We start from the raw sequence: 19,120 nt of genomic DNA, 5'->3' as shown, positions 1-19,120 counted from the left end.
TAGTTCCAGAAATGAGTAAGCCTGTGCACTCTGCTGAGCACCCACAACGTGATAACACGATTGAAGCCGACTGATGTAAAGTCAGTAAAAAAAGAGAAGACGATAAATGCTGTTAATTCAAAATTGATATGAAATGTTCACCCTTAAGTGTGAACATTTCATATCAATTTTACTTGTAAAGGTGTTTACTAGTGATATTTTTTACTTTAATGATTAATCACGGGCGGCACGTGGTCGACTAGTTAGCACGTCTGCCTCACAGTTCAGAGGCCGTGGGTTCGATCCCGGCTCCTGCCTCCCTATGTGGGGTTTGCATGTTCTCCCTGTGCCTGCGTGGGTTTTCTCCGGGTACTCCGGTTTCCTCCCACATTCCAAAAACATGCATGGTAAGTTCATTGGGCACTCTAAATTGCCCCTAGGTGTGATTGTGAGTGTGTATGTTTGTTTGTCTTGTGGCAGGCAACCAATTCAGGGTGTCCCTCGCCTACTGCCCGAAGGCAGCTGGGATAGGCTCCAGCACGCAACCCTTATATCCCTCAAAGCCACATTCCATTACATTAGACAAAGCTGTATGCGTGCATTTATGTAAAGGCCTGTTGGTGTGTGTGTTACACAAGACACAAATAGTTTTCTTTCTTTCCTTTCTATTGATTGTTATCGACTGCTTATGTTTACATTTAGAGGTTTTTGTGTGATGACCAAAAATGTGTAATGCAATTACCGTCTGATCAACATATGGCTAATATATTGGCTAATATTCAGCCATCCGTCAGTAATTAATGCCTTATGCTAATATTGGACAAATCCTTCAACTCCAAATATAGGAAATTATATCTTTTTATATATGATGGTTGATGTCAAACTCTTCTGTACAGCTGTTAATTGCTTTGAAGAGATGCTGAAGGATCTAAATCTGTATGAATGGCTTTGTATTAGGCAACAGGTTAACCAAAAACCAAAATGGGAATTACACATCGCATAATCATCAGTTAAGTCTCAGAGTCAGCGTGCCCTGATCTGAGCACGGGACCAACTGGTGAAGATCAGCCCCATAGGCAGGGCCAGCCAGGGAGACCAGCCCACATTATGTTTAGATTTTGAAGACAGTATAAATGTGAGGGCTGCATGTTAGACCGAGCCCCTTTTCTGCCCTCGCCCGTCTCGGGTTAGAGCATTCGCAAGGATGGAAAAGCTGCCTCGATCTGATTATTGTATGATTCCCGAACTTCAGAGATGGTAAAGAAAACTGACGAGAAAATCCAATCGACTTGTGTATTTACATTGGATACCTTTTTGAAAGATAAAACGAACACGCATTGAGTAAGTAGTTGTTTTGTAAATTGCTAATTGGGCTTATGGACTCCAGACCTACAAAACACTCCAACAAATGGTGACCTTCCGACGTGATCTCTCAAGGTGGGTCCATTGGCTGCTCTGAGCTCCTACAATATTACAGACAGCCGGCAAAATAAAAATAAATAAGGTAAGGGAGAGCCTTTTTATACCAAATATCCTAATTCTGGTTTTGTGATATTGTGGAGTTGAGGAGCGTGGCCTGAAATAATGTTAGATAAATGCTCTGAAATTCAGGAAGTTATTGCTGTGTTTTGGTTGAAATGTTTGTTTCTTGCTTGTTGTTATTGACGTAATTTACTTAAGCAGTGTTGTATAAAATGCTTTAATCATGCAGTTGTCCTGTTTGCGCTTGTTGGTGTGATTGCTATACAGTTCGTTTAACGTAGTTTAGTGAAAGTGAAGTTGTGACTGCTTGACCACCGGTAGCCACCATGAGGGCCTGGGAGTGCCGAGGGCACCAGAGAGCCGTTGAGGGCCTCTGACGGACGCACAGCTGATTAGCAGCGTGTTGCGGGCGACCCCTTAGCGAAGGCTTGTGACGTACATACAGAGTTCACGAGATAGGGCGATCAAGGACCGTCTGGGTTGCCAGTTATAATTAATAATCAAGTGGTGGAAGATTATCTGCCTTTGTCAATAATTGTGATCTTGCATGTTAAATTGTCTATTTTGAGTTGCTTTTTACATTCACATTGCGCATGCCTTCTGAGTCATTTTGTGTTTTATTTGATCGTTATGTTCTAATCGCCTCGTATGAGTATTTGATTTTTGCTGACTTTTCTGTGAATTGTGTGATAATAGAATACTATTAGTATCAAGTAGCATGGAGACGAAGCGTTTTTTTGTTAAATTCTAAATTTTGAGTGTCAGATTGAGGTGGGGAGACGTGGAATGGACGTCTTGAAATGTTTTGTTACGGCCCCTGGGATCCTCTTGAGGGTGCTATACAGTTCACCTATGCTTTCTCCAACAGGCTAATGACCGATGCAGAGCACCTGTGGCCTCCAGGAGTTCTCTCCTTCAAATAGCCTGCATAGAAATTTGTCCCGCTCTCTTCTCTCTCTTGCTTTTGGTGACCCCTTCCAGGTATCCCAGGTTCCTCAGCTCTTGGACTGGTTATGTTCATTTAGCGTTATGTTTTGTTCTACACTTCAACACTTGCACCAACACTTAGGCACTCCTTCACTACTGATTTCACTGATGACCTTCTTACATTCTGTATATACTTTAATTGGCACTTTATAATTTGGTCTAATCTGAGTTAGTAAAATATCTTTGTTTAACATAACTCCCGGTGTGTTCCCCTTCTATGTTGTGGCCTTCGAGCTACGTCATAACAGTTTGGTCTGCATTGCGGTGAGGCTACGAGCCTGTGTGTTGGACACAGCTGTGATAAAAGGAGAACAGAAATAAAAGGAGGGGGAGTGACTGTGCTATATGACAAAGGGATTGTTTAGTGATGGGATGATGATGCCTCAACGTGTGTATCGACACATTTAACAAACTGTGTTAACATTGTATTGACACTGTGACACTGCGCTGGTCACTCAATAGTGACCTCTGCTGTAGATCTAAAAATGCAGGTAAACAATATGAAAATGTGTTGTAACAGCATGCATGCTGACCCAACATCCATCCATCCATTATCTGTACCGCTTCTCCTCACAAGGGTCGCGGGGCGTGCTGGAGCCTATCCCAGCTGTCTTTGGGCAGTAGGTGGGGGACACCCTGAACTGGTTGCCAGCCAATCGCAGGGCACACAGAGACAAACATCCGCACTCACAATCACACCTAGGGGCAATTTAGAATATCCAATCAACTTACCATGCATGTTTTTGGAATGTGGGAGGAAACCAGAGTGCCCGGAGAAAACCCACGCAGGCACGGGGAGAACATGCAAACTCCACACAGGGAGGCTGGAGCCGGGATCGAACCCACGACCTCTGAACTGTGAGGCGGACGTGCTAACCAGTCGACCACCGTGCCGCCTCTGACCCAACATTATCTTGTGAAATATTAAAATCTTTATTCAATTGTTAATTTTCAACTTAAAATATTATCTTTGTATATTGTATTTGCTCCATTTGTTTGCTGAGTGAAGTTGTTGATGAGAAGAGTTCAAAATCTGCTTGTTTGTGTAAAGGCTCAGATGAGCATGTAATATATAACAAATTTGTCTAATAGCATTTAGAGATAACATGTAATTTATGTATGGGATTTTGCTAACCAATTTCCATGCAACAAACCCACAACATGTCGATACAGTTTGTTTCCTTATAAACACAATTTGACTCACATGATTTTTTATTAAAGCGATACACGCACCTTTGACGCATGATTGAAGTGAGTGTGATTAGATGGACCACTGCCTTGGAGGAGTGGAGAAACTGTAAGAATTGTAAAAGGATGCCAAAAATAGTGAAGGGAAGCATACAGTATACTTATGTAAACGTTGATATGAGGAAGTGAAATTTGTGCTGAGTCATAGTTAGGTGATCACAAAATGGCGGACCATCTTAAAATGGTGGCAGACAATGCCCAATGACAAATAGGAGTGGAAAAACACAGGGGCCCTGATTGGGGTCCTCATAGGGTCCCTATGTTTCTATCCAAACCAACCGTTTCCCAAACCAGTTTGTCTTTTTTCCTCACCCCCACCCACTTGCCATTTCACTGTGTCTTTCTGTTCCCCTTCAGCTGATATGAGGGGCCATTTGTTTGGTCTACAACCTTTGTTTTCTTTTCTTGCTCCCCACTTTCGGTATGTTATTGTTAAGTTGACTCTTCATATTGTGCTGCATTAAGTTACATTTTTAGGGGTCCATTGGCATGAATAAAGGTCAATAAAGGAGTTTATGTTCCCCAGAAGCAATCCATGAGCCTTGCTCGGGTCAGAGTGTCTTCATTTTGGATGTGTGACTTGGAAGGACTTTTCAGTGACATAAGCACTTGCCACTCAAATCTCCTGATAAAACCTGCTCAATTATAAGTATTCATTATTTCGATAGAAACATTCATGTACCGGTAAATATCCGCTCAAATTATTAAAAGCATTTTAATCATTGGTTGTATTATTTTATTGCTTTTTCTTCTTGCTTATCCCAACACAAACACACTTCTCTCTCTCTTTCCCCTGATGTGTGTACGAGCAAGTTTGGACGCTATAATTTGAAACCTCGGTGGCCATAAGATTATGAGGAAGATAAATAGTGGCTTATTAAAAGAAAAAAGGTAAGTATTCAAAATATTGTTTGCAAAGCAGAAATGGTACGATAAATGAGTACCGGTATCTTCAAAATATGATACTAGCCAGTAGTAAAGTGTAATTGCAGGAGCTTGGTTGTGCTGCATTAGGGGGCGCAGGGAACAGGTGTGAATATTTGGGCATGGCATCCTATTGTATTAAGTAAATCGTTGCGAACGCTAGGGGAAAAGTGTGTTGTTCAAGTATTGTGTAGGCAGATGGTTAAATTTAAATAAATTGACTAACCTCGCCTTGGTGCTCCCAGGCTCTTTAAGCAGTTTGACTCGCTCCTCCTATAGTCCAACTTAAATTGATCGATGTTGTTGCGTGGCGATCTTCACGAGCACAGCATTGTTTAAACAAAACTTGCTTGCCCCAATGGCATGCGTTTGAGTGATAAATAATAAAGAAGAAAGGCAGCATATGGCAAACTCAAATATCTGGATGCTTTCGAAAACTGTTTGTTGCGCCAGTACCTGGCAAAGACACACCTGACGCGTGATTATGTGACCCGGTTGGGGGTGCCAGGCCAACCACTGTGTACCCGTTTGCCCCAAGGAATGACACACGTCAATAGAGTACAGAGGATCAGCAATCTGCTTCTTTTATTTATTCTAGTGACACCAGTCCTTTGAATAGAAGGCATTGTTGGGCGCCGTGGGAGTCTCTTGCCGGGCTCTTGGAGGCCACATTCCCCTCTCACTCAATGGGTATTGCGGTTCTTTAAGGTCCCGATCAATCCAGCTGCCAGCCCTGTCCAGTGCCACCTCGGTCCAGAGGCTGCGGTGATGACCTCACAGCAACGTCACATTAAAACACACACCACAATATGCATTTAAAAACAAGAGAATAAAAAAAGAGTTCAAGTGAGGGACCACCCGCAGTCCACGTCCACACAAGGCAGGCAAGCACGTCAGGGAATGGCGGATGGGCAGCGGCTCAGAAGTGGGGGACTTGAACCAGCAGGTCGGCAAGAACTCCGTCACTCAAAGTCACCCTCCCCCATGGACAGTGCAGTGCAGCCCAGCAGTCACTTCAGCCCTCTCCCACGACGTTTTGCACCTGTGTCACTCCCGCGCTGTCTGACAGAGAGGGGTTTAAGAGCACAACTCATGTACCCTGTCCTCCAATCACAGTGCCCTTGGCCCAGGCTGCGCACCTGCATCTGGTTGGGATTAATTGTTGCCAATCAGTGCGTCAATTGTGGGTCAGGCTAGGGCCGAGTCACCTGGTGGCATCCTCCCCCACTCAAATGTTCTCGTCCCGAGGACATGTGTTCAAGAGGTCCATTCACCATACCTCTCTGGGGGTCTTCCCTGGTTTGCTCGCCTGGGTTGTTGGAGTTCGGGCCCATCTTCCAGCCCACGGCCCTGTTCCACATGTCTCATCCCTGGAACCCAGGCCCAGGCCATCATTGGTCTGGGTGGAGCGGTCACCTCCCCGTGCGCTCTCTGGGCTTCCTCCGGATAGTTGGGGCATGGGCGAAGCAGGTTGTGATGCAGCATACGGTCTGGGCCCGGCCTTCCTTCGGATCTCACCTTGTAGACCAGCATGTCCGTCTTCAAACGGCCCACCGCCACATATGGCGTAAAAAAACTATATCAGGCGGTTTGTGTTCAAAACTCTTTGATGTTAATCCTGATTTATGGCTTTTGGGGTTAATCCAGGGGTCATTATTTTCTGTGAAGTAGTCAAAAATTTCCCCACTGTGGGATCAATAAAGGCATTCTTATTCTTATTCTTAAAAGGTCAAAGTAGTATATGTCAGGGTATGTTTGAACATTATTTGATATATTGTATTGTATGTATTCAGTGTTGTTTTATGTTTTAAAGGTTAGAATGTATCATCTTACCTTGGGAAGTGAGAAGAAGGAGGAGGAGGAGGAGCAGGGGGGCGGGGGGTGAGCGCGCATCCATGGGGGGAATGCTGAGTGTGAAGGAGGGGGAGGAGGGGGTGAGCGTGCATCCATGGGGGTGAAGGTAGCATCCTTTCACGCACAGACACACACACGCACACACACTGTAAGCAGCAGCAGAGTGTGTTTAGAAGGCTGGGCGTTTGTTTTAAGCAGGGGGTTCATATCCTTTGGTTTTGGAAAATGGTTTGGTATAAAATGTATTTGATATGTGCATTATGTGAGCAACGGTTGTTTTATTAGATAAAGTGTTTCTTCTTACCTGTATTTCCATGTGGTTCACATTTGTTGTATGCAAGGTTTCTGTCCTGTTTTAAAACAGAGTTTGGTCAAAGAGTGTGGACGGTCTATGTTTTTTCTGGAGGATCGTAAAAAAAGGGTACTCTTGGAATTTGAACGTTCAGGATTCTAAACAAGAAGATGCATCCTTTCACGCACACACGAGGTGGTCTACCCCCAGTAAATAAGCAACATGTGTTTTTTTGTAGAGGGATAAAAATACAGGCTCCAGGATTTGAACTTAAAATTGGCCAATGTGTTTTTATGGGAGGCGCAATTGCACGGGAGGTTATCTTACTAAACATCAGTAGGTGATAAAAAAGCAGACATCCAAGGTTTTTTTAAACATAAAATGTGACCTTGGTTTAGGTTCATGAGGGATATGTCCGGGCATGTTTAGGACATGCACATGCTGGAGGGTCAGAGAGGGGTCAGCGAGTGGTCATAGAGAGAGTGTTGGAAGGAAAAAATGAGAAACTGGTACATAGTTTTCAATCAGGTACAAAGTCTTGAATAATTGTATGTATAGTTTGTGTGAGCGATCTATAAAATAATTTAAAAAGCATACCTGTGATTCTGCTGCAGAGGGTTGGTGTGATAATGAGATGGGACTCTGGGTCTAAAGCGTGCTGGAGAAAAAACTGTGAAAAGCGTGTTTTTATGAACTTTAAAAAAACATTAGGAATAGAATTCGAGGTAGTGTGAATGTGTGAAGGGACTAAACTAAAATGTTAGGTTGGTCTGAGGAAAACCTAAAATGTTAGATTAATTTAATTAGCCTGTAGGGGTGTGGAAACAGAGATAGGGGTGTGGTTACCGGCGGTGCGAAAGTTTGTATGCAACCTTCTTTTTGAAAAAAGAACGCGGACGGAGTACATCTGAGATGGGTTAAGGTAATCATTTTTATGTAATCATTTTCTAGGCAGCACGGTGGTCGACTGGTTAGCATGTCCGCCTCACAGTTCAGAGGTCGTGGGTTCGATCCCAGCCCCGGGCCTCCTTGTGTGGAGTTTGCATGTTCTCCCCGTGCCAGCGTGGGTTTTCTCGTGGTACTCCGGTTTCCTCCCACATTCTAAAAACATGCTTGGTAGGTAGAATGGACATTCTAAATTGCCCCTAGGTGTGAGTGTGAGTGGGTGTTTGTCTTTGTGTGCCCTGCGATTGGTTGGCAACCAATTCAGGGTGTCCCCCGCCTACTGCCCGAAGACAGCTGGGATAGGCTCCAGCACGCCCCGCGAACCTTGTGAGGAGAAGCGGTATAGGTAATGGATGGATAATTATATTCTACAGGACATTGTTTAATGTTGTCACTAAATCTTACAGACATGTTTGGATGTGTGGAGGTGTAGAATCATCATGAGTTATTTTGGGATGGTATACTGCTGGATTTCGCTATAATAATCACATTCAGAGCAGTACTCTTCTCAGGGCCTAACTTGCACAATAGCTTGTTAGGTGTGCTTGTGAGATTTAGGAAGTATCCAGTTGCAATTACTGCTGACATCCAACAGATATTTTTTTGTTTCCTGGTGCGCAAGGACTGCAGGGATGTACTCAGATTTGTTTGGTACAAAGACAACAATCCACAGAATGAACTTGTTGACTACAGAATGCGAGTCCACGTGTTTGGCAACAGCCCCTCACCTGCTGTGGCAAATTACGGTCTGAGGAGAGCCGCACAACAAGGAGCAGCCAAATATGGGAATGATGTTCGTGAATTCATTGAACGTGACTTTTACGTGGATGATGCTCTAAAATCTGTCCCCTCAGAACACGAAGTCATTGACCTCCTAAAACAAACACAGTCAATGTTGGCAGATTTGAATCTCCGTCTCCTGAAAATAGCATCCAACAAGGTCACAGTAATGGACGCATTTGCAGCGGAGGATCGTGCTAAAGATCTTCAGGATCTTGATCTTTTTAAGGATGATCTCCCAGATCAACGCAGCCTTGGTGTGAAGTGGAACATAATGGAGGACTACTTCACGTTCCACATGCCAAACATTGAGAAACCATACACTCGCAGGGGAGTCCTCTCAACTGTCAACAGTGTATTTGACCCATTTGGGTTTTTGTCACCAGTGATTATTCAAGAACGGCTCCCACCAAGAGAACTTTCACTTCAAACCACAGAGTGGGACTCATCCCTACCAGAGGACATGAAAGGAAGATCGATGATGTGGCAGCGGTCCCTACAATGTCTCAATGAGGTCCGTGTTCCCTGTCCATATACCAAGATGTCACTATCCCGAGCTGACAGCACAGAACTATGCTTGTTTTCAGATGCGTCTATGAAAGCAATATGTGCAGTCTCGTACCTCAAGGTTATAGCTCCTGTTGGCACGACAGAGGTTGAATTCGTCCTAGGCAAGGTACGACTCGCTCCACAACCAGAGATAACCGTTCCGAGGCTCGAACTCTGTGCCGCAGTAATGGCAGTTGAAATGGCAGAATTGATATGTGATGAGATTAATCACTCAATAGAGAATAATCAGTTTCTACACAGATAGTAAAGTTGTCCTTGGTTATATCCACAACCAGTCTAGGCGCTTTTATGTGTATGTAAACAATCGTGTCCGCCGTATTAGGGAATCAACCACTCCTGAGCAATGGCATTATGTTGCAACCAACCAGAATCCTGCTGATCATGGTTCACGATCAGTCCCAGCCGCTGCGCTGCAGAACACAACATGGTTCACGGGCCCATCCTTCCTTCAGCGTTCTCCTGAGATCCAGTTGGAGCAACAAAACGATTTGACTTGTTGGACCCTGACATTGACACAGAGGTGCGCCCAGAGGGACAAACACTTTGCACAAGCGTCACTAAAGCTGCACTGTGTTCAGATTGTTGGGAGCGTTTCTCCACATGGAAGTCACTTAACAGAGCCGTGTCACACCTTGTTCATACCGCCCAAGGCTTCACTCAGCCTACAGCCAGAAGGAGTGTGCTCTGGATGGCATATCTGTAAAACTGCTATCACCCCTGAACTGTTAGAACAAGCAGAGGCTGTAATCATTAGAAATATACAGCTTGAAACATATGCGGATGAAATGCAATGCATTGCTGAGAAACGGAATCTTTCTAAAAACAGTGCACTCCTAAAGCTTAACCCCATCATTGGCGAAGACAAGCTATTGAGGGTTGGTGGTCGTATTACTCGTGCAGAGCTGGGAGTTAAAGAAACACATCCCATCATTTTGCCAGTCAGGCACCATGGCACTCTCCTCTTAGTGCGCCATCACCATGAAAAGGTGAACCATCAAGGCATTTCACCGAAGGTGCTGTTCGTGAAGGTGGCTTGTGGATCGTCGGAGGGAGACGATGTATTGGCAAAGTTCTTAGTAGATGTGTGACATGTAAAAGACTGAGAGGAAAGTTTGAGGAGCAAATAATGAGTGATTTGCCCAGATAGACTCAAAACAGAGCCCCCTTTCTCCTATGTGGGTGTGGACATGTTTGGCCCATGGGAGGTAATTGCAAGACGAACAAGATGGGGACAAGCAAACAGTAAACGGTGGGCAGTGCTGTTCACATGTTTATGCACAAGGGCCGTCCATATTGAAGTCGTGGAGGAGATAAGCTCTTCAAGTTTTATCAATGGCCTGAGGTGCTTCTTTGCTATGCGAGGGCCCGCAAAGCTGTTACGTTCCGATTGCGGCACAAACTTCGTGGGTGCTCACAAGGAAATGACATCACATGTTTCAGAGGAAGAAAAAGTACAGAATTACTTGCAGGACCAAAGGTGCAAGTGGATCTTTAACCCACCACATTCGTCCCAGATGGGAGGAGCATGGGAACGGATGATCAGTGTGGCTCGCCGGATACTTGACAACATGCTGATGCAAGCTGGTCGTGTTCAACTTACTCATGAAATCCTGACTACATTTCTTGCAGAAGTAACAGCCATCATAAATGCACGTCCGTTGTTGCCAGTATCATCAGACCCAGAAAATCCTCACGTCTTGTCACCTGCAATGCTGCTGACCCAAAAAACGCATGCAGCGCCTCAAATCCGTGACAACGTCAGTGAGAAGGAAATGTTGAAAAGCCATTGGAAACGCATTCAGTTCCTTGCGGACAACCTTTGGAGGAGATGGCGTAAGGAATACTTGAGCAGCCTCTACTCTCGACAGAAATGGCGTCGCAAAACAACAAACATTAAGGAAGGGAGATGTCATTCTTCTCAAAGAAAAACAAACAAGAAGAAATGAGTGGCCATTGGGCGTAATAATGAAGACTGTTCCCAGTGAAGATGGGATCATACGAAAGGCTGAAGTTAAGAGTTGCTTCTCAAGGGACTGTTAAGACCTATTTTAGACCAATTTCAGAGATAGTGCTGCTATGTTCGGGTGGTACTTAAGTTATGTGGTATCCTTAAGATACCAGACGGCGAGAGTTTTTACTTATTATTTCAGTAGTTTATTGTTAAGAGACTGATTGGTTCAGTCCCCTTTAAGCCTTTGTTTTGAATGGTGCGCTGCCCCTTTAAGAGAGAGTGAAAACAATCGGCGCGAGAACAAGAGCTTCCTGCTCATACGAGTACAGTCAATACGCAAAACAAGTTGAGTTGTGTCTGACGCTTAAGTCCATAAAACAGCATTCCCTGTGAGTATATTTAAGTAATTAATAATCGATTGATGTTAGATAGTCGAGCTTGCAAATTACAAATTAAGAAGTTAACTATTTACATTGTGCCGCCATTTTGTTTGTGAATAGTAAACTTGCGTACATTTCGTTCATTTTTCATTCTCTATCTGTTACAGTTTCACACACGCCATATAAAGGGAAGGTCTAAACCCATTCTGGCGTCAGTGACTTATTGTGTGGAGGTGTTTAACTAGCTGGTTAGCAGAAAGGTTCTGTGAGGCCAGTACATAATGTCACCCTAGAGACTGAGTTTTAGAGTTTCCAGTTACATTCATGAAAAATACTTCATCCTGTTTAGTGGATTATTGTGGATAGATCTTTCATAGGTAGACTGTTGTTATTAACTATACCTAAGATACTTTTCCTTGCTTTTGGGGGGAATCTTATGACTTTGATAACATTTGACTACTCATGCTCAGGATAAACATTAGATCATACGATACGGTGTTTTTAATGTAAACAGGCTTGGCATGTTACTGGTAGTAACATGTAGTAGTCGGGCTGCAAGATTGTATGAACTGTACATAATGTGAAGTAAAACGGAGAGGATCATATGATTGGTATGATGTCTCCAGCTGACCCTATTTTAGAGTGGCAAGGTATGAATGTGGGTGATCCTGTCAGAAAACACAGACCCGTATTCCACTTGACACGTTTATTTATTGTGGTCTGTATCAACACAGACAAAGAATAAACTAGCAACATCATCCAATGCATATCCATTTGTTAACAATTTGCCTAAACATTACAATTCACTGTATTGAGAAATTAATCAGCCAAACAATACATACAATACGCATTCACACGTTTTATCACTAGAATAGTACAATACACATTCACACGTTTCATCACTAAAATAGTTAGCATATGAGCCAAAATAACTTACTAGTGTTCATCAACGTGACATCACTCACGAGAAAATATCCAGGCTATTATGTACAGCAGTTACCTGACACGAACTTGAATGATTAAAGTCACCTTTTAACATTTAAACACAACAACAAATGTGGTGAAACACGGGCAATCTGCAACTACTGAGTTTGCTGGCACGAACAAACTACGAGCTGTGTCGAAGGAGGAAAGAGAAAAAAAAAGTCACTTACTATCAACACTTAGCGCTCGAATAGCGTTCAATGCCTGCTCACAGTGTGGGACATCTCAGCACTATGTCGAAACTCAATGAATTTATCAAATGCCAACCATTACTAATAATAAAACGTGAGATTTCTAACATGAAGTATTTCTAATAAAGCGTGTTTTCCTCCAAATAATTTTTTACCACAATCCGATTCTGAAAGCCACGAAAAGTGACGTGAAGTCTTCAGTCAGCATTTTTTACCACAATCCGATTCTGAAAGCCACGAAAAGTGACGGGAAGTCTTCAGTCAGAATGTAGAACAGCCATGGGGTGGCAAACATTGATGCAAAGAAATATATTACAGAAATAGTGTAACGAATTGGGTTATCTGTGTTGTGGTCGAATTTGTGTCTTGCCAAGTTGTGTTGTTTCCTAGGTTAATGAATGCATCGCGCGGCTCGCTGGATGGGAGGGCATGCGAGCGACAGTAGCGGAAGACGAACAGGAGAGACGTTGCTCTTTTTTGACTGAACGGTTATCGTATTGGCGTCGTATGTGGCCCACAGTAGCCGGTTGGACGAATAAAAACATAATTAAACTACGTTTGACGGCGTGTTCTTTGAAGTCGCTACAATATATTTTAAAGCGTGACGTCTTCGGCAGGCGCAAAGGACCCGATCAGATCTGCTACCCACACCGGCCAAGGTAAGATGATACATTCTAACCTTTAAAACATAAAACAACACTTAACACATACAATACAATATATCAAATAATGTTTAAACATACCCTGACATACTACTACTACTTTGACCTTTTGACTACGTCACATAAAATAATGACCCCTGGATGTACGATAGTTAACTTCACCCCTTCCAGATGTCGCCTTGGTGGCCCAGTTGGGAGTGGTCGGCAACCAGGAGCGGCTGCACCTGGATCTTGGGAACAACTATTTGAGCAACCACTGTATTTGTCAGCTAGTCTTGGACTAACCGACATAATACACCTTCCTTCAAACTCAAGCGCTCCCACTGTCCAAGTAGCTGCTTGACCCTCTGAGTCATTCCCTTCCACTCGGCTGTGGTCGGCCACACTCCTTGCTCGAAGTACCGACAGACTGCCATCAGGTCTTCACCTTCTTCCTGGCTTTGCCTCCAATGGTTCGAGTCCCAGCCCCAGGATGTGGGGGCAGCGTCCTCCGCTGCTCCTGGAGCCTAAACTATCCCAACCAGAAGCTCAGTCTTTCCCGGTGGTGGAGCAACACTGAGGGGTCCGCCGCCTGCAGATGGAAGCCTGGAGAGCACATCTGCATTAATATGGTGTCTGCCTGGACGGTACTGGATTTGATCATCAAAATTTGCCAACTGGGCTGCCCACCGCTGCTCCACCGCCCCCAGATTAGCGGTGCGCAGGTGGACCAGCGGGTTGTTGTCAGTCACAACAGTGACTTTTGCCCCCATTAGGTAATCTTTGAATTTTTCAGATAGTGCCCACTTCATAGCCAAGAGCTCAAGTTTGAAAGAGCTGTAGTTTGAATTATTCGGTTCGGCCGGGTGAAGGCTCCGACTGGCGTATGCAATGACTCTCTCTGCCTCACCCTGTTGCTGTGCCAGAACTGCTCCCAACCCACAGTTGCTTGCATCAGTGTAAACAATGAAGGGCTTTGTGAAGTCTGCATAAGATAAAATGAGTGCCTGTAGTAGCGCTTCTTTGAGTCTTTGGAAGGCAAGATCACACTCGGAGCTCCACACTATCATGGAGGACCGCCGTCCCCTGGGCGTCCAGTACCCACCTGTAGCTCATTGAGTGGTTTGGCGATCTTAGAGAAGCCTTTGATGAATCGTCTGTAATAGTCCATAAACCCCAGAAAAGACCCCACTTGCCTGACTGTTGTTGGTGTCTGCCATGCCTGTACTGCAGAAATCTTCTCAGGGTTAGGAGCCACCCCTTGACTGCTAACGCAATGCCCCAGGAACCTTACTTCCTTCCGGAAGAGATGACATTTTTCGGGACGCAGCTTCAGCCCAAACCGCTCCATGGCCCTGAACTCCTCCTCTAGGTGGCTCAGATGGGTGGTAAAGTCTGGGGAGAAGACAATCACATCATCAAGGTATACGAGTGTAGACTCTGCTAGTTGCCCCCCTAAGCACCGCTGCATGAGCCTCTGGAAGGTAGCCGGGGCATTGCATAGACCAAAAGGCATCCGATCCCACTCAAACAGTCCAAAGGGGGTTGTAAATGCAGTCTTCTCCTGGTCACTATCTTCCACCCGGACCTGCCACCCGGACCTGGTAAGGTCCAGGGTAGAGTACCACGCGGTCTGGGTCAAACTTGTTAAAGAGTCCTCAATTCTGGGAAGGGGAAAAGCATCTTTCCGGGTCACATTGTTTAGCTTTCTGTAATCTACGCAGGAACCTCCATGCCCCATTCTTTTTCTGTACCAAAACGATAGGGGCCGCCCAAGGACTTCTGCTCTCCCGAATGACGCCCCCCTCCAACATACCTTGTAGTAATGTGCGAATCTCTCTGTAGAGGATGGGGGGTACCGGGCGGTATCGCTCACGGATAGGGGCTGCATCACCAGTAAGTATTTGATGTTTGACAACACTAGTGCACCCATAATCCTCCTCATGGGCAGAGAAGACATGTTGCCACCTAGTCAGGAACTGCTGTAGCTGTTGCTGTTGGTTCGCGTCCAGGCCTTCGCCCTGTAACGTGTCACAGGATAGATGCCCAGGCATTTCGGTAGTTCGCACATCAGCCCCCAGCCCAGTTTGTATCACCCCCACCTCAACCACACCTGGACTAACCAGCGTGCAATCGATGTCTCTTCTCTCTCTCACTTGGTCAAGGCCTACAGCCGTTACCTAGGCAAGCCCCTGGTGTCTGTGAATTGTCACTGGGTGTGGGTGCAGGTCTCTCACCCTCACAGGAACACATCCCTCGTGGACTGTGGAGAGCGAACAGGCCACCTGGACGTTTGTGTATCCATCATGTGGCTCCACAACCACCCAGTCCTCTGATCCATGAGTCCGAGCTGGCAGCTTGGCCCAGATCAGCGACTCACTGTGACCTGGGATGGTGATGGCATAGCGGCAGTCAGCAATGACTGGCTCCCACTCACTGTCTTCTGGGGTTCTCGTGCAGCATCTTGTCAGCCTGTCTCACTGAAACAGATCCTCCCAACATACAGCAAGGACATTTATTCCTAGCAGGGCCCGATGAGCCCCCAAACAGTTATCTTTAGCAATGACAATCCCTTTATCTGGCACCTGGACTCCACGCACCTGGAAATCAGCCAATCGATAACCCACATATGGTATATCTAGTCCATTAGCTCCTCGTACAGTCAGCCAGGGAGTCTGGCTCCCAAGCATTTGCGGTTGATCAAACAGTTCTTTACACAGACTTTCAGCAAACAGAGTAACTTGTGAGCCAGTGTCTACCAGACAGAGATGGTTGTTAACTCTAATTTCAACTACTGGACATTGTCCAACTAAGGCATTTCATGTGTGGGATGAGGAACTTGTGGAGGCTATACCGGACACTCTCCTCACAGTGGCCGGGCGCTCTGAAAATCCACCTGGGAGGTTGGCCGGGCAGGACAGTGACGGCTGATGTGTCCAGCGACTCCACATTGGATACAGATGGGCTGTCCTTGGTTATCCCAATGAAATCTAGAGTGGTGTCGTCTGCTTGATGGAGTTCTTGTCCGCCATGTATCATCAGAGAAGGACCTGTCCCGGGTTAAATCTGTCGGTCGGCTGCTACGAAGCTCTGCTAGCAGCGTCTTCGACAACTCACTTGCTTTTACGTCCTTCAGAATTTCTTCCCTTAACTCTTGCTTCCAATCAACTAGTTTACCTGCCTTTGGAGCCATGGAACTCGCCACTAGAAGTCAACAGTCTGGTCCATACTTTCCACCTGGTCCATCTCCAGTGCCAGAGCCTCCTTCCGGACATCCTCAAATGTATGTGCTGGATTCTGCCGGAGCTGCAGCTTCAGGGCTTGCCGAATGGGCCCCTCTCTCAGGCCCAGGAGGAACTGGTCACGCACCAGGACATCACCCTCGCCCAAGCCAGCATCAGTTCGGTTTTTCAGTCTGGAAAAGACTCCTCTAATCTGCAATGAGAAGGATCGTAGTGATTGTTTAGCCCCTTGTCTACAGTTGAAAAACTGTGCTATCAAGGTTGCTGTTGGTGTGTTGACCCCGTACAGCCCTTTGAGGATATCGAAAATTCTCTCAGGTGTGTTGCGATCGCCCTCAGCAACTGCCAATACTTCCCTCTTGGCTTCGCCGTCCAGCGAGCCCACTACAAACTGAACTTGTTGTTGCTCACCAAGTCCTTGAAGGCTGGCCAGGTATGTGGTCTGCGAAACCCATTCTCCTACTGTCCTCTCCGAACTCAGGCCACTGAATCTAGGTGCCCATGGGGCTCCCATGAGTACCGGCATTACTGCTGGGCCATGCTCCAGTGCTGCTGAGCAATGTGCCGGTGCCTCTTCTGTCATACTGACGGCGTGTTACTACACTCGGGGCAAAATCCTGCCGACAACGCCACTTGTGCCAGGCCAACCGCTGTGTACCCGTTTGCCCCAAGGAATGAAACATGTCAATAGAGTACAGAGGATTAGCAATCTGCTTCTTTTATTTATTCTAGTGACACCAGTTCTTTGAATAGAAGGCACTGTTGGGCACCGTAGTCTCTTGCCGGGCTCTTGGAGGCCACTTTCCCCCCTCACTCAATGGGTACTTTAAGGTCCCAATCAATCCAGCTGCCATCCCTGTCCAGTGCCACCTTGGTCCAGAGCCTGCGGTGATGACCTCACAGCAACGTCGCATTAAAACTCACACCACAACATGCATTTAAAAACAAGAAAATAAAAAGAGTTCATGAGGGACCACCCGCAGTCCACGTCCACACAAGGCAGGCAAGCACGTCAGGGAATGGCAGATGGGCAGCGGCTCGGAAGTGGGGGACTCAAACCTGCAGGTCGGCAAGAACTCCGCCACTCATCGAGTGTTTGGTACTCAGTTCAAAAAAATCACCCTCCCCCATGGACAGTGCAGTGCAGCCCAGCAGTCACTTCATCCCTCTCACACGTCGTGTTGCACCTGTGTCACTCCCGCGCTGTTTGACAGAGAGGGGTTTAAGAGCACAACTCATGTACCCTGTCCTCCAATCACAGTCCCCTTGGCCCAGGCTGCACACCTGCATCTGGTTGGGATTAATTGTTGCCAATCAGTGCGTCAATTATGGGTCAGGCTAGGGCCGAGTCACCTGGTGACAATTACTTGGACGGATATAGTGTCGGGAAATGGGAATACTGGGAAGAGGCGTAGACCCAGTTGTGCATATGAACAAAACATTTAACCATAAATGCCCGAAATACAACATAAAGTGTTAGCAATTAAAGGGGCTATCCAAAATACAAAACTCAAGAAATATGGCTCCTGGACATCGGCCCCTAATTGTTCTTGTAGGAAAACAAAATAATTTTCAATTACAAATACAAGGAGCCAATACGACAAACATTAGTTAATTAACAACCTAGCAAAAACAACAAAATAACACTTAGTTTCAAAGTCCATATACTGTATATCCATAACAAGGAAACCTATCTTCTTTCTTGGTACCAGTGTTAATGTTCACAAAGAAAGAAGGAAAGAAAAAGAGAAACAAAAACAACAACAAAAAAGGAATACTGTATATGTACAGTATATACAACTCTTGGTACGAAGGGGTACATCTTCTAGTCAGGGGCTTCCACCAACAGGCAAATCTTGGAGATGGCCCTGCATAGCGTGGCATTTCGAGTCTTAACAAGAACATGACAAACTAGTCCATTGGAGTCTGGCATAGTGTGTATAATCCGTCCGAGGATCCAGGAGTTGCGAGGCGCAGTGTGATCAATGATGAGAACAAGATCGCCATTCAGAAAGTTTCTCCTTTTATAGGTCCATTTCTGCCTTGCCTGTAATTCGGGCAAATACTCTTTTGTCCACCTCTTCCAGAAGAGCTCGGCCATGTACTGTACCTGCTGCCATCTGCGTCTGGAATAGCAGTCTTCAGGATTGAATATACCGGGAGGTATCAGGAGAAGCAGGTGATTGGGTGTGAGTGGCTCTAGATCATGAGGATCGTTCGAAGCAGTGGTGAGAGGCCTGTTATTGATGATTCATTCCACCTCACATAACAAGGTTTGTAATCCCTCTTCATCAAGAGTCTCTTGTTGTAGAATAGCAGCAAGAACCCTTCTGACAGTCCTGTTCTGCCTCTCCCAAACACCACCATGATTGGAACCTGATGGTGGATTGAAAGTCCATGTGATGCCCTTTTTAAGCAGACAGTCCTAAATGATGGCATCATCGAGACCCTAAATTGCCTCCTTGAGTTCCTTTTCCGCTCTGACTAGATTTGTGCCATTATCTGAGCGCATGAACTTAACTTGACCTCTTCGTGCAATGAGCCTTCGAAGGGCATTTATGCATAAGTGTGTGTCCAATGAATGTGCCACTTCCAGATGAACAGCTCTTATGTTGAGACATGTAAAAATAACTCCATATCTTTTAACATTTTTTCGACCACATTAGACCT

General features: G+C 45.5%; 1 long non-coding RNA gene across 1 annotated transcript; it reads right to left on the bottom strand.

Annotated features, from left to right (window-relative positions):
• Window positions 1–5,174: 5,174 nt before the first annotated feature.
• Window positions 5,175–5,962, bottom strand: LOC147148041 (uncharacterized). The gene is made up of 2 exons (XR_015086601.1): window positions 5,760–5,962; window positions 5,175–5,678 (listed from the first exon to the last, which is right to left on the bottom strand). It is a non-coding gene; the product is annotated as an uncharacterized LOC147148041 (long non-coding RNA).
• Between the last annotated feature and the right edge of the window lie 13,158 nt (window positions 5,963–19,120).

This window comes from Filicampus tigris, chromosome 4 (assembly GCF_054856515.1).
Source record: "Filicampus tigris isolate MCC_2025a chromosome 4, RoL_Ftig_1.0, whole genome shotgun sequence".
NCBI classification, from domain to species: domain Eukaryota; kingdom Metazoa; phylum Chordata; class Actinopteri; order Syngnathiformes; family Syngnathidae; genus Filicampus; species Filicampus tigris.
Note: the sequence above shows the minus strand (reverse complement) of the source record. Positions and strands in the feature narration are given on the sequence as shown.